Source organism: Phyllobates terribilis, unplaced genomic scaffold (assembly GCF_046119375.1).
Source record: "Phyllobates terribilis strain yellow unplaced genomic scaffold, ASM4611937v1 Scaffold_3__8_contigs__length_932513732, whole genome shotgun sequence".
NCBI classification, from domain to species: domain Eukaryota; kingdom Metazoa; phylum Chordata; class Amphibia; order Anura; family Dendrobatidae; genus Phyllobates; species Phyllobates terribilis.
The window spans coordinates 266328184-266345135 of NW_027362763.1; the positions used below are offsets into that span (position 1 = coordinate 266328184).

A 16952-nucleotide genomic window follows, 5' to 3' on the forward strand; every position below is an offset into this window, starting at 1 on the left:
TGTTTTTAACCGATCCTTTGCCATTATTAACATAAGAAACTGTATTTGACCTTGTGAAATGGTTTGATTGATGATATATAACAACAGATGCCACATGGATGACACAGGGGACATAGAGATGATAGGACGGATGAGAAATCGGCTGATCTTCTTATGAATATCAGAAAAACATACACTCATCTGATGCCAGTCCTAAGGTGGTATAGTGGAGGTGAAATAATCCCCTCATCTCCTCTGCTTCCCCCCTTTTGCAACTCCCTTCATTGGCTCCCAATTCCTCAGCGTATCCAGTTCAAGCTACTAACACTGACCTATAAAGCCATCCATAACCTTTCTCCTCCGTACATCCCTGAACTAATCTCCCGATATTTTCCATCACGTAATCTCTGGTCCTCCCAAGATGTTCTTCTCTCCTCCACACTTATTCATTCCTCACCTAATCACCTCTAAGACTTGTCCCGAATATCTCCCATCCTCTGGAATTCTGTGCCTCAACACGTCCGATTATCTGCCACATTCGGATCCTTCGGACGGAAGCTTACAGCCTGCATTGACCCCGCAGCCTCCTCACCATCACCGGAGCTAATGCAACTCCACAACCCACTGTCTCCTTCCCCGTTCCTGTAGAATGTAAGCCCGCAAGGGCAGGGTCCTCTTCCCTCAGTATCAGTCTATCATTGTTAGTTTGTTACTGTAAGTGATATCTGTATTTGGTATGTAACCCCTTCTCATGTACAGCACTATGGAATCAATGGTGCTATATAAATAAATAATAATAATAAGCATTAGTTGGCAGCACTGATTTATTAATGCATGGAAATATACTGTCCTGCGGTGGCTAGGTCACTATACAAAGCACAATATAAAAATTGGGCTCTTCCCTACAACAGTGCCATGCTACAATGTCAACTTTTCCCTGGCAAGAGACCCAACCTGTCTTCCCTGTGCAGATGCAGAAAGTGATCATCATCGTTTTTCAAAACTCAGTTCCAGCTAATAAAACATGATAATGGCATTAATGCCATTGCACAACATATATATTACTACATATCAACATATATATTACTACCTACCTGCTGGTAGGTTTATATTGGCATATAAACCAACTCACTGCCCTAGCGGTCAGCACCAGTCAAGCAATGTGCCTTTAGCCCCCTCTACTAGAAGGACTCAGCATTATAAAGGCATGGGATGACGTTCTCTATCATGCATGTCCTTTTGTATGTCCGTTATGGAAATCATGGCTTACAAATAACATTATGGTATATGGAGATGAAAGGAACCTTAAAGGAGTTGTCTCATCTTATTAAATGGGTAAAATTGCAAAATGTTTGTAAAACAAGCCACTTTGCAATTTACTTGTCAAGTACAAATGCGTTTTTAATTGTATTGTGCATTGCCTATGGGCTATGTTACCAGCCACCTCTGCAGTCTCAGAGTTAGCCGTTTTCTTAGGCAAGGAGCGTGCGCTTGCTTTATCTATGCTTTATCGGCTGGATGCGGCCAGCTTCAGTGCGCCTGCACTACTCCCATGCTGGAGGTAAAGCTGCATCTGCTTGCAGCATGGGAGAGCACTGAGCTTGGGCTATAAGTAGGTCTGATCTGTCTTCAGGATCACATCGCCCATGGCATGCTGGAAACGGAGGCAAAGGAGCAGTGCACTCCTGAAGAAAGAAGAACTGTCCACTTCCAATTTGACACTTATTATGGGCCCCTATTTGATGAGTTACATATTTTAAGGTTAAAGGTGTTGTCCCCTTTTCAGAAAAGTTTTTCCTATAAGCTCTGTTAGTTGTAAAAAAAACAAAATGAGCTTTACTCCCCATCCACAGGTCCAATGCTGAGTCTCCGCCTCTGCTCCCGGGGTGTGTTGTCTGCAGTGCTGACGTCAGCAGCCAATCAGTGAGCGGCTCATGCCATTTCCATCAGCAGAGCCTCTGAGGTCACGCCAGTGCTGCAGACAATAACAGACACTGGTAGCAGCGGCGTAGACTCAGCGTTGGACCCTGGGAGGATGAGTAAGGTAGATATTTATTGATTTACTAATGGAGTTTATAGGAAAACCTTTATTTACGGGGACAACCCCTTTGAGAAAAGTATTCACTAGGTATCTTTTCCCTGTGGCTGTGATTCCTGTCTGCAGCTTTAGGATAGGGTGAATGGGCAGACATTGATGAGTGCCATTATTTACATGGCCAAATGTCTGTCCATAAACCTGCACCGATCAACACTCATTTTATGGCCTGACCATATGGGATGACACAAACCATATGGGGAAAGAGCGATCATTAACTAGTGTTTTGCTCCTTTGTCGGTTGCTCCACAACATGATTACATGAGACGATGATGAGGAATGAGCGTTCTTATAAAGGCTTGTTCAATGACCATTGGCCCATGTATATATGTGCCCTTAGTCAGCCATGACACTTGGTCACACTGGACGACAAACAACCTCCATGTAACATATTTCATTGTAAACAGTTTATATACTCTAAGAAAGAGGCCCTCACATGTCAGCACACCTTATTTCTAAAGCACAGTAAACAAGGCAGCACTTTATTTTCGTCTGCTGTTGCCCAGGGCCTTATTCCTATCTCTCATTCTCCACATTCCGAACATCTTAAAGGGGTATTATGCATTCAACAAATAAATGGTATTTTCTATAGAATGAAAAGTTATAACTTCTACCAGTATCCTTTTTGTGGAGGCCCTGTCACACCTGCGCTATTGAATTCTATGCCTCTGTTCTGTTCTTGGGAACAGAGAAACAGAATTCACACAGAGGATGGATCCATTACATAACTGATGCAAATGGCACCATGGCTTATAATAGGTTTCACCTTTGTTGCAGGACGCTGCACTATTTTTTTCCCAGTATCAAACTAGCAACTTATAAAGAAAGTCAGCTCTCCATGCAGGGACTGATGAGCCTCTGAAGGACTTTTCCTTATACACAGCAGCCACTCAGAAGAAGCAACTGCTGGGTCTGGTGGGAGAGTAGAGCCTGAACCAATGATGAGACTCATTCAGAAATGGCCGGCCCTAGTACAGAGTACATCATCTACCCTGCTGCCACAGATGTATAGTGTGGCACCCCAGGAGTCCGGATGCCACACTGGCATTGCCTGCCTCACAGGGGGTGATGCCATGCCTAGAAGCAAGGAGGGGTCCCCTTATCAGGTAACACCAGCATCCAACACATTTCTTGGCTCCAGACCAGAAGGGGGAGCTATAACCCGGTTTCAGGGGAGCTTCCCCTTTAAATTGGAGCCTGGAGGCGGGGTTTAGAAAAACTCAGTTGGAGTGAGAAAAGGGAGTTGGAGACAGGAGAGTGATGAGGAAGAACCTGGGGAAGGGAGCTGTGACCAAGCTCGCACCAGGGAAAAGCGCAAGGAACAGGACACCGGAGTCCATGGTTGTTCGGGTACTAAAGTCCCGACAGCTAAATCCGGAGGGCAGGAGACTGCAGGTCTCCAGGCCCCACCAAACGCCCGGCGGCTCAGCAGTATACTAGGGCCCGGCGCCGCTACGAAGGAGCGACACCTGAAAAGGGCTCAAGCTGCCTGCCATACGGGCGAGAATTAAATGATTGCTCAGGAACGAGGGCCGCAGCACAGCTTTAAGCAGCGGGGCCAAAAGGGGACAGAGCAGACGGAAGGCCTACAACTTCACCTGGTGAGGCGGATCCCCAAATTGCTTCTAGGCCGCCCGGATCTTCATCACCAGCTATTACCAGTGCCCCGGTTTGCACCGTCAAACCTCAAGTAAAGGTAGAGGAAACCGCCATTCTTGTGTTGTCTGGTCATTATCTGCGCCCTCAGCCCTGTACTACACTGTCCCTGCCAGCAACATCTACCTTTTCAAATCACCATATACTGACCTGGAGCTAAGCTCTGCCTGTGGAGAGCTGAACTATCTTTGCTGCGTCACCATCAGCCCCAGTGGATCTGCACCGCAGCGGCGGCCCCATATAGCCTCATTCCACGGATGGCGTCACGAACATTATCACCAAATCTTTATTTCCTCAATTGACTGTTCTTTATTTGACCGCCCTGTGCCCCGGACTGGGTCACTGCTACTGTGACTACCCCAATACAGAACCGGCCCGGCTAAAGAGTACCCAATGGCTTCAGGGGGCGCGTCATATAGTACTTGTATTTAGACATTTTGCAGTACATATTCCTTTGTATATGTGTGGCGCCCTGCTGCGCATCAGTGCCACAGATCCCAGGGGGGGTGCATGGACGGACTTCTCCACAAGAGGCCCTCATAGCATTCATACACCTCCACCTTCCACCTCAGACCAGCAGAGGGAGCCCGTTAGGGATATAAAAAGGGAAGGTGGAGCTAGGCAGCTCAGTCTGAGTCTAGAGAAAAGTGAAGTCTGAGTCTAAAGTGAAGTCTGTTGAGAGGAGCTCCTGCAGAAGCTAGCCTGCAGTGGACCTCAGTCAGTTCCGTCCAGACTCAGAGAGCTCGAGTTAGTGAGCCTAGGGCGTGCCGACGCCAAAAGAGCGGTGAAGAGTAGCAAGGCCTACTGCCCGTGTGAAGCCTAGTGAGGGCCCCGAGCGTGGCCGAAGGCGAGTGGAGTAAGCAAGCAACATAGGGGGCAGAGGAGCATAACCAGCTCATCCCAAAACCATTTACCGGACACCAGGTCCACATCTGCAGGGATTCCTTACATCCAGCAGAAACAACCGGAACCCCTGGCGAACTATATGTCACAGGAACACCAAAAGCTGATCACGTACCAGGGTCAGGAGTCACGGAGGCCCAAGAGACCGGGGAGTGTGATCTCCAACAGAAAGCCCTACCACCAGGTCAGCAGGTGCGAGACAGAGATCAAGTTAGGCCTAGGTCCAGGCAGGTCAGAAACTTATCAAGGAAAGGCAAGGAACAGGAGGCCCCACACCCGCTCACTGGGGAGAGTCCAGATATGCACCCTTCACCCTGAAGTACCCTGGACCGTGCCAGAAACACCACCAGTAAAGGTACTGAAGTGAACTCCGATGTGCGTGCCTATTCTTCTCTCCTTCCTCTGACCCGGCTGGGTCCCCTCTGTCTTGCATCTCTACACTTTCGCTGCCCTGAGGCCCCGCTCCACCTGTGGGGAGCCGTACCAACTAAGCTGCCTAAACACCGGCCTCAGAGGACTGTTGCAGCGCTGGTGATCCTCACCAGACACCACGGGTGGCGTCACAAACATTCCCCTATCCCATATAACTTCCCCCTTTCTTTTTAAGAGTGACCCCAGGGTACGGGCCCAGGAGCCGACCACCGCGACATCCCCCGAGATCAGGCAACAACAAGGCCCGGGCGCCAGTCGTCCCCATCCCCTGGGCACGTCATATGAGCCTCTTATTTATTCATAATAAACTGGAATTAGTTGAGCACTTTATGGCAGTATTCTTCGTTGTGTGGTGCTGCTGCATAGCCACTACACAGTATATTAGTGCCACAGTGTAATGATGGTGCTACTTTGTATCATTGTCATTGAGGTCAACTGTATGGAAATGTTGCTTAGACAATATATATATGAATTATTTGGACACCATACTATATGAAACTTAAAATTAGGCAGTTATAAGAAGATGTACACTATACACCATAATGGGGATTATGAACACAGATAATAAAACATAGGGCACCATATCACTGAGAATCAGTACACACCAATTTTATCATGCATGCACAAATTTGGTGAGTTTGTACATACAGCTGTCAAAATAATCTATTAAAGGGAATCTGTCTGTAGGATCAACCCTCCTAAGCAGTCTGTATGGGCATGCAGGTCATAGGAAGCTGAATACAATTATATCTTGATATCTGTGATCCGATGTCTTATTCTAGAGAAATCCACATTTTCTTATATGTAAATGAGTTGTTAAGATCTATGGGCCGGACACTGATCTGCATGAGAATCTACCTCTAGAGCTTATTTTTCTATAAAAGGGGGAGTTACCAGTATGAGACAAGTAAGTAACTTTGTCTCCTTACAAACCCATTTTTTGCCGCTCTCTGAGCTCTGCTGTATTGCAACAAAATTGCAGCCCTGTCTGCCTGTGAGCTGGAAGCTGAAACTGAGAGGAATCTGCAGATGTGTTAGTTATAGTGACACACAGCTCTGCAGTGAGATCAGGAGAGCAGAGAGCGGCCATTACACATCACACTGGTAACACTGATGACCATTACACATCACACTGGTAACCATTACACATCACACTGGTAACACTGGTGTCCATTACACATCACACTGGTAACACGTGTAACCATTACAAATTACACGATTAACCATTACACTGGTAACACTGGTGACCATTACAAATGACACTATTAACCAGTACACATCACACTTGTAACTTCCCCATCATTTACAATAATCTCTGGATGCAGATTCTCATGCACATCAGTGTCCGGCCATAGCCTGGAACACCTCATATACATTGTATATTTCTCTGGAATAAGATATCGGATCTCAGTAATCAATGTATCATTTTATTCAGCTTCCTATTACCTGTAAGACGGCTTAGAGTGGCATGTAAAAGTTTGGGCACCCCTGGTCAAAATTACTGTTATTGTGAACAGTTAAGAAAGTTGAAGATGAAAAGATCTCTAAAAGACCTAAAGTTAAAGATGACACATTTCCTTTGTTTTTTTGGGCAAAAAAATAAATATTATCACTAGTGATGATCCAGCGTGCTTGGTTAACCCTTTCACCGAGCACGCTCGGGTGCTACCCGAGTAGTTTCGGCTATTAGACAGCTGCGAGACATGCAGGGATTGCCTCTTTGTTAGACAATCCCTGCATGTCTCGCAGCTGTCTAAGGCTATGTGCCCACGATGCAGAAATGAAGCAGAAAATTTCTGCCGCATTTCTGCATCTCCCTGGCAGAAAAAACGCATGCAGATTGTGCATGCGTTTTTCCTGCAGAATACATGCGGATCCACATGCGGATTCACATGCGTTTCCGCATGCAGATTGACAAGCGCTTTCCAGGCGATAGCATCACTTGGAAAGTGCTTGACAACTAGGTCACACTGCATAAATCCATGCAAACAGCATGGATTTATACAGTGTGAACCGTAAAAATTAAAACAAATAAAGCTATACTCACCCCCGATGCCCGGCGTGGCTGCAGCGCTGCTTCCTGGCTGGTTCCTGGCTGCCGGCATATCGCGAGACAGAGCGGTGAAGGGCCTGCGGTCACATGACTGTGACGTCACCGCAGGTCCTCAAGCGATGCCGGCATTCAGAGAGAAGCCTTCGGAAAGGTGAGTATAAACTTTATTTGTTATTTTATTCTTTTTTTTACAGGTACAATGGTACCCAGGTCTGGATGAGAGTCTCCTCTCCTCCAGAACTGGGTACCATCCGCACATAGAGACGCATAGAAGCCGCTTGTACAAATGTACAGTCGCGGTTTCTATGCGTCTCAATGCAAGTCAATGGCGGGAGTTCCGCTGCCCTTCCGCAAAATTAAATGACATGCTGCGGATTTTTGTACGCAGCAAAAATCCGCAGCATGTGCATAGAACATGCGGAATCCCCTTGGGGACCATGGGGTGCAGATTACCTAGCGTTTCACAAGCGTTTATGCTGCAGAAATTCCGCAGCATAAACGCTTGAAAAACGCTACGTGGCCACCCAGCCTAACAGCCGCAATACATGCAGCCACGGTGACTCAAAATGCCAAAAGTTTGGGCACCCTTGGAGATTTGTGTGCTCAGATAACTCCCCCAGCAGCCGTGCAGGTCTGCCTGCTTCTCCGGCCGGACCAGAACTGCACCTTTAAACGTGCTTGTGTGCTGGCCTGGCCGCATTACAGCTAGCAGATATGGCCCTGTGCGCGGCCGTGTCTGCTAAAGTGACGTCACTCAGTGCGCCCTGCACAGCTGCTTCTACTGGAGAGGAGCTGGATGGGAGACAAGACGGGGGAAGGTGAGTGAAGTGTTCTGCTTCCCAATGTAAAAATACCCCTAGTGTGCATATATTATTGTGTTTACCTATGTATGCGTGATATGTCTGTTTATATTGTGACAGTGTCACTGGTTTTATATGTGAGGGGAGGTATGTGTCACTCAGGATGCTCTCCTGTGTGATCTAAGACCTACTTTATTTTTCTGCCAGCGTGTTATATGCTGGTAGGCTTACTCTGTTAAAGGGTGTGCGGTTTTATGGGAATGGCAAAGAGGGCGGGTCGCCATTCCCCCTACCTCCCCTCAGGGTGTGGCTGAGCAATGTGTAAAAGCTCAGTCCCTTTTTTTTTCTCTGGAGTGTGGTCTGGAGAGGGAAGTCTCCAGACAGTATTGTGGAATCTGCAGAGCTTTTCACATGGACTTTAGCAGTGCAGTTTATGCTACCGAGAGCGGGTGGAACCCGCTCATCTATGGACTGAGTTATACTTTGTTTTGTTTATTTTCCGTTTAACCCAGAGGGGTCATGTTTGTTTTCCTGTGAAACCTGCATGAGTTTATGGCTGATAATAAACCAGCAGAAAGGAAACCTGAGAACGTGTGTCCTGAGTCTGCCTCCAGGAGAGCCGAGCGAGTCGTCTTGCTACAGTTGGTGTGAGAGTACGTGCAGGATTCCAGGAACACGAGTACCTGCTACAAAGACCGGTGGATGTCCTGGGTGAAGGACGCCATCCAGAGCAGGGCAGCCGCCCCACCCCCAGGGCCGACTGATGATTCTCACGTCAGGAAGGCGGTAAGGCGGGCCATGCAGAAGATGACCTCTGGGGATGATGTAGAAGCATTTCTGACTGTTTTTGAGGGGGTGGCTGATCGTGAGAGACTTCCTCCAGCACAGTGGGCAGAGGTTCTGGTTCCATATTTATCGGGTGAACCCCAGAAGGCGTATTTTGACTTGGCGCTGCAAGATGCTAAGGAATATGCCAAACTAAAGACAGAGATCTTAGCACGTCTAGGAGTAAATATGGCGGTAAGAGCCCAGCGAGTTCATCACTGGGCGTATGCTAGCAACAAACCCCCTCGCTCACAGATGTTTGACCTCCTGCATCTTGTTCAGAAGTGGCTACAACAGGAGTCCTCCACTCCAGCCCAGATGGTTGAGCGGGTGGTGATTGACAGGTTCATGCATTCCCTTCCCAAGCCAGTACAGACCTGGGTTGCCCAGGGTGATCCCCAGAACGCAGATGACTTCATCGGCCTGGTAGAGAGGTACCAGGTAGTCGAGAGATCTCTTGGGAAACTGGATGCAGTCACTTCTCCCTACTGGGATACCCAAAAGGGGGCAGGTTCACCACGGAAGGGGTCTAGAGCCACCACTGGGGGACGTCCCACTCCTACTGAAGGTGCCTTTAGAACTGTTGGTAAAGATATAGTTTGCTGGCGGTGTCACAACCCTGGACATGTAGCCGCCAGGTGTCAAATATCCCCTGAGCCCATGGACTGCAGCCTAGGCAGACGGGTCTCCTATTATGCCTATCCAGCCTGTAGCGTGGACTGTCAACCCGGCGAGGGGCCGCAGGTGTGTGCAGTGTCCATTAATGGAGTAAAAGTGCTTGGGCTGTTGGACTCCGGGAGTCTGGTGACCTTGATCAGAGCATCCCTTCCCCACCAGTTGATCCCTTCCAAAACCCTGGGCGTTCGGTGCATCCATGGTGACGCCAAGGACTATCCCGTGGCCACAGTAACAGTGGGGACAGACTGTGGTGCCCAGTCCCATGAAGTCGGGGTAGTAAAGGACCTGATACATCCCGTCATATTGGGCCACGATTTTTCCTTATTCTGGGGCTTGTGGGGGAAGGGAACTGGACTAAGTAGTATGGGGAAAAGCCAGGTCCTTGAAGAAGAACCCCCGATGAAGTCTCAGATGGAGGAGTTCCCACTGTGCGTCCTTGTCGGTGATGAGGGTGAGACGGTGACCGAGGAGGCCGACCTCCCTGCCTTAGATGTGTCCAAAGAGAACTTTGGGACTGCTCAAGTTCGAGACCTGACCTTAAAAGGGGCGTTCGACCAGGTTACTGTATGTAATGGGGTTGCCCAAGAGCCGGGGGCCGACACCAGATTCCCCCACTTTGCAGTGCAGGGGGAGTTGCTATATCGGGTGGCCAAGCTGAGGGGCGGTGAGATAGTGGAACAGCTGTTAGTGCCGGGGCCTTACAGACGGCGGGTGCTAGATATGGCCCATTCACATGTTCTGGGGGGACACCTAGGGGTCGAGAAAACTCAGGGGAGGATACTGAGAAGGTTTTATTGGCCAGGGTGTTATCGAGAAGTTCAAAACTATTGTAGGTCCTGCCCCACCTGCCAAATAACGGCTCCCTCCTCCCACTTCCGTAGCCCCTTAGTGCCACTACCTGTGATAGATGTTCCCTTTGAGAGGATTGCCATGGACCTCGTGGACCCCTTAGTTAAATCAGCTTGGGGCCACCAATATATCCTGGTCATCATGGACTATGCGACTCGGTATCCGGAAGCGGTTCCCCTAAGGAACATGTCCAGTAAAAGTATAGCCCGAGAGCTGGTCCATATTTTTGCTCGGACAGGTCTACCAAAAGAGATTCTGACAGACCAAGGAACCCCCTTCATGAGCAAGGTGATGAAGTAGCTTTGCAGAGTCCTTCAGATAACTCAGCTTCGGACCTCGGTTTATCATCCACAAACGGACGGCCTAGTGGAACGCTTCAACAAGACCTTAAAGGCGATGCTCAAGAAGGTCATTGAAAAGGATGGGCGAGACTGGGACTGCCTGCTCCCATTTCTGCTTTTCTCGGTCAGAGAAGTTCCTCAAGCCTCCACTGGCTTCTCTCCATTTGAGCTCCTATATGGGCGGCATCCAAGAGGTCTCCTAGACATCGCCAAGGAAACTTGGGAGGCTGAAGTCACACCACACCGGAGTATCATCGAACATGTCGCCCAGTTACAGGAGAGAATGTCAAAGGTGATGCCCATCGTGAAGGAACATCTCCTCCAGGCGCAGGAAGCCCAGGTGAGGGTCTATAACCGGTTGGCGAGACTAAGACAGTTCCAGCCCGGGGACCGTGTTTTGGTGCTGATCCCTACCATCGAGAGCAAGTTCCTCGCCAAGTGGCAAGGTCCATACGAGGTGGTGGAGAAAGTCAGCGAGGTTAATTATAAAGTCCACCAGCCTGGCCGAAGAAAGCCGCATCAAATATATCATGTAAATTTGCTCAAGCCGTGGCGGGACCGTGAACCTGTGGAAACTCCTTGCCTGGGAGCCGCACCGGAAGGCAAGGTGGAGGAGGTCACTATTGCAGAGACTCTATCATCGGCCCAGAAGCAACAGTGTCGAGAATTACTACAGCGGAATCGGGAGCTGTTCTCAGAGTTGCCGGGGCATACTCAAGTGGTAGAGCATGATGTGCTGACAGAGCCGCACGTACAAGTGAATCTGAAGCCGTATCGGATTCCGGAAGCACGCCAGGAGGTGATCTCGGCCAAGGTGAAGAGGATGTTAGACCTCGGAGTAATAGAGGAGTCAAAGAGTGGGTGGTCGAGCCCAATCGTCCTCGTGCCAAAACCCAATGGAGAGTGGAGGTTTTATAATGACTACCGCCGGCTGAATGAGGTATCCAAGTGTGACGCGTACCCGATGCCCCGCGTCGACGAACTCATCGAGAGGCTTGGACCGGCAAGGTACATCACCACTCTCGACCTGACGAAGGGCTACTGGCAGATCCCCATGTCCCAGATGGCTAAGGAGAAGACGGCTTTCTCAACACCTGATGGGTGTTTTCAATACACGCGGATGCCGTTCGGACTACAGGGGGCCCCAGCCACTTTCCAGAGGGCTATGGATCGGATCCTAGCCCCACATAAGAAGTATGCCGCAGCCTACCTCGACGACATTGTGGTCTTTAGCCCAGACTGGGCTAGTCACCTACCTAATTTACAGGCCGTTCTGGACGCGCTAAGGAAGGCAGGATTTACCATAAATCCAAGAAAGTGTGCCATCGGGAAGGAGGAGGCCAAGTACCTGGGCTATGTTGTTGGGAGAGGCGAAATAAAGCCGCAAATCAAGAAAGTGGAGGCAATTCAAACCTGGCCGCAACCACTCTCGAAGAAGCAGGTGAGAGCATTCCTAGGAATGGTAGGATACTACCGGCGGTTTATCCCGAATTTCACCATGATTGCCGCGCCACTAACAGATCTTCTAAAAGGCACCAAATCAACTATGGTGAAATGGACGGAAGAAACGGAGACCGCGTTTCAACAGTTGAAGCTAACATTGTGCAAGTGTAGCACCCTGAGGATTCGGCTGCTACAGGGGTATTGCACCTCAACCCAGAGGTGTGATATTCCACTCCCGGGTAAGGATGGAGTGTGGAACTGAGCTCAGTTAGCTGCATGCACTACACACATCCCATTTCCGGGGAACAGACCGATGGTACTCCCACTAGAGAAATGTGCAGGTACGACAGAGTCTGTTCCTGGCTGGAGTGGGAGGGGGGTGGAACATCCCAGTAGTGTAGGGGCAGATAGGGGGAGCAGCCTGGGTAAAGTTAGGAGCTCATTGGGTGCTGGTCACCTGAGCTCACACATAGAGGGAGTATATAAGGTGGGAACCATCTTAGATCAGGGTCAGTCTGTCAGTCTTTGTGCAGAGTCAGAGGAAGAGAGCAGAGGAGAAGAGCAGCTCCAAGGCCCAGAGAGAGAGAGGAGAAAGAAAGACCCAGAGGGGGAGAACGAAGGAACTCCAAGAGCCCAAATTAGACCAGAGGGTGAAGAGTTGGCAACAGGGTACCGGATCCCAAGCTGGCAGAGGCTACAGCACACCTTAGCCAGGAACCGGAGGTCGTGGGCAGGATCTGCCACGACCACCCACTAAATCCACCCGGAAGGCAGACCAGGAATAGGGTCAGGGAACCCAGAGACAAGGGTTTACCACCAAGAGGCCCGAGGGAGCCGGACATAGGTGGATCCCTGGTGGGAAAGGCCAGAGAAGAGGACAGGACAGAAAGGGAGCTCAGGACCACGCTCCAGAATCACCTGGGGGTTGGCCGAGTCCAGGACCTGGTGGACGCAGCACGGCTCGGGTGGCCACTCAAGGCCGGAGTGACCAGAACAACTGCAGTAAGTAAAAACCCTGAACTGCACAGCCCGACTCTGAGTCTCATTTCCATCCTCGCTGCACCACCACAACCCCCATCCTCTGCAACTGACCCCCTGAGGCTATACCCCTCCCGTTGGGGGTTATACTACCTGAGCTGCACATACATCACCAGCCTCAGCGGACCCTGCTGCAGCGGCGGCCGTACTGACCGCAATTCAACGGGTGGCGTAGTCGACACAAAAGAACATCTAGTAACATCATAAGGACTGCCACACACTGAGTTTGACACCCTGGGCACGGACCGGGTCACAGCCACTCGGAGACTACAACCCCCATCTGATCCGGCTCCGGGTATCCCCAACAACACTGGCCCAGGGGGCGCGTCACAAGCAGCCGGTCCTGGTCGCGCAGACTTCAAGAAAGAATTTGTGGTCCAGACGGATGCTTCAGAGGTTGGTCTAGGGGCTGTACTCTTCCAAGAGATAAATGGGGAAGAACATCCCATTCTCTATCTAAGCCGAAAGCTTTCCTCCTGCAAGAAGAACTACGCCATAGTAGAGAAAGAGTGTTTAGCCATAAAATGGGCCGTGGATACACTGAAATATTACCTACTAGGCCGAAAGTTTAGATTAGTATCAGACCATGCCCCGTTGAGATGGTTGAGGGAGAAGAGGGGTAAAAATGCCAGGGTAACTAGATGGTTCCTAGGACTTCAAGAGTTTAACTTTCACGTGGAGCATAGGCCCGGGAAGTTACATGGGAATGCAGATGCCCTCTCTAGGATTCCCTGCCTGGTGTCAGAAGGTGCCCAAACCCCCGGCTTTGGGCAGAGGGGGGGAATATGTGACAGTGTCACTGGTTTTATATGTGAGGGGAGGTATGTGTCACTCAGGATGCTCTCCTGTGTGAACTAAGACCTACTTTATTTTTCTGCCAGCGTGTTATATGCTGGTAGGCTTACTCTGTTAAAGGGTGTGCGGTTTTATGGGAATGGCAAAGAGGGCGGGACGCCATTCCCCCTACCTCCCCTCAGGGTGTGGCTGAGCAATGTGTAAAAGCTCAGTCCCTTTTTTTTTTTCTGGAGTGTGGTCTGGAGAGGGAAGTCTCCAGACAGTATTGTGGAAGCTGCAGAGCTTTTCACATGGACTTTAGCAGTGCAGTTTATGCTACCGAGAGCGGGCGGAACCCGCTCATCTATGGACTGCAGCTCATCAAGAGAATGCCAAGAGTGTGCAAAGCAGTCATCAAAACAAAAGGTGGCTACTTTGAAGAACCTAGAATATAAGACATATTTTCAATTGTTTCACACTTTTTTGTTAAGTATATAATTCCACATGTGTTAATTCATAGTTGTGATGCTTTCAGTGTGAATGTACAATTTTCAAAGTCATGAAAATACAGAAAAATCTTTAAATGAGAAGGTGTGTCCAAACTTTTGGTCTGTACTGTACGTGCGGCCTCATACTGTATATAGGAGGCTACGTGCCGCCTCATACTGTCTATAGGGAGCTACGTGCGTCCTCATATTGTATATAGGGAGCTACGTGTGGCCTCACACTGTATATATGGAGCTACGTGCGGCCTCATACTGAATGTAGGAGGCCACGTGCGGCCTCATACTGTATCTAGGGAGCTACGTGCAGCCTCATACTGTGTCTAGGGAGCTACGTGTGGCCTCATACTGTATCTAGGGAGCTACATGCGGCCTTATACTGTATTTAGGGAGCTACGTGTGGCCTCATAATGTATCTAGGGAGCAACATGCGGCCTCATACTGTATCTAGGGAGCAACGTGCGGCCTCATACTGTATAAAGGGAGCTACATGCGACCTCATACTGTACATAGGGAGCAATGTACGGCCTCATACTGTATCTAGATGGCTACAGTGCCTTGTGAAAGTATTTGGCCCCCTTGAACTTTTCTACCTTTTGTCACATTTCTGGCTTCAAACATAAAGATAAAAAATTCTATTTTTTTGGGAAGAATCAACAAGAAGTGGGACACAATCATGAAGTGGAACGAAATTTAATGAATATTTTAAACTTTTTTAACAAATTAAAAACTGAAAAGTGGGGCGTGCAATATTATTTGGCCCCTTTACTTTCAGTGCAACAAACTAACTCCAGAAGTTCAGTGAGGATCTCTGAATGATCCAGTGTTGTCCTAAATGACTGGTAATGATAAATAGAATCCACCTGTGTGTAATCAAGTCTATAAATGCACCTGCTCTGTGATAGTCTCAGGGTTCTGTTTCAAGTGCAGAGAGCATCATGAAGACCAAGGCAGGTCCGAGATACTGTTGTGGCGAAGTTTAAAGCCGGATTTGGATACAAAAAGATTTCCCAAGTTTTAAACATCTCAAGGAGCACTGTGCAAGCGATCATATTGAAATGGAAGGAGTATCAGACCACTGCAAATCTACCAAGACCCGGCCGTCCCTCTAAAGTTTCATCTCGAACAAGGAGAAGACTGATCAGAGATGCAGCCAAAATGCCCATGATCACTCTGGATGAACTGCAGAGATCTACAGCTGAGGTGGGAGAGTCTGTCCATAGGAGAACAATCAGTCGTACACTGCACAAATCTGGCCTTTATGGAAGAGTGGCAAGAAGAAAGCCATTTCTCAAAGATATCCATAAAAAGTCTCGTTTGAAGTTTGCCACAAGCCACCTGGGACAAACATCAAACATGTGGAATAAGGTGCTCTGGTCAGATGAAACCAAAATCGAACTTTTTGGCCACAATTCAAAATGATATGTTTGGCGTAAAAGCAACACAGCTCATCACCCTCAAAACACCATCCCCACTGTCAAACATGGTGGTGGCAGCATAATGGTTTGGGCCTGCTTTTCTTCAGCAGGGACAGAGAAGATGGTTAAAATTGATGGGAAGATGGACGGAGCCAAATACAGGACCATTCTGGAAGAAAACCTGTTGGAGTCTGCAAAAGACCTGAGACTGGGACGGAGATTTATCTTCCAACAAGACAATGATCCCAAACCTAAAGCAAAATCTACAATGGAATGGTTCAAAAATAAACATATCCAGGTGTTAGAATGGCCAAGTCAAAGTCCAGACCTGAATCCAATTGAGAATCTGTGGAAAGAGCTGAAAACTGCTGTTCACAAACGCTCTCCATCCAACCTCAATGAGCTCGAGCTGTATTGCAAGGAAGAATGGGCAAGAATTTCAGCCTCTCTATGTGCAAAACTGATAAAGACGTACCCCAAGCGACTTGCAGCTGTAATCGCAGCAAAAGGTGGCGCTACAAAGTATTAACTCAAGGGGGCCGAATAATATTGCAGGCCCCACTTTTCAGTTTTTAACTTTTTTTAAAAGTTTAAAATATCCAATAAATTTCGTTCCACTTCACGATTGTGTCCCACTTGTTGTTGATTCTTCCCCAAAAAATTAGAATTTTATATCTTTATGTTTGAAGCCAGAAATGTGGCAAAAGGTAGAAAAGTTCAAGGGGGCCAAATACTTTCACAAGGCACTGTATGTGCAGCCTCATACTGTATATAGGAGGCTATATGGGGGCTCATATTTTATCTAGTGAGCTATATGGGGGCTCATACTGTATTTAGCAGGCTATATGGGGGCTCGTACTGTATATAGGGAGCTATGTGGGGCTTATACTGTAAATAGGGAGCTATATGGGGACTCATACTGTATATAGGGGGATTATGTGGGGGCTCATACTGTATGTAGAGGGCTATGTGAGGCTCATGCTGTATGTAGGGGGCTATGTGGGGGGGGGCTCATACTGTATATAGCGGGATGTCAGCATACTTAATTGTATTCAATATTAAGTCATATAATTAATGTAAACAAATAATTATAATTAATATGTTAATATTAATATTGAACAGAATTAATTTCTTCATTGGTTCGGCCTCCACAACAGTCACGGTC

General features: G+C 48.5%; 1 long non-coding RNA gene across 1 annotated transcript in view; it reads left to right on the forward strand.

Moving 5' to 3' along the window:
* The first annotated feature begins 1930 nt into the window (after positions 1 to 1930).
* LOC141258068 (uncharacterized) overlaps positions 1931 to 16952 on the forward strand; it is a 66948-nt gene continuing 51926 nt past the window's right edge. The window contains exon 1 of the long non-coding RNA XR_012318188.1: positions 1931 to 2023. This is a non-coding gene — a long non-coding RNA (uncharacterized lncRNA). The remainder of the gene's footprint in view (positions 2024 to 16952) is intronic.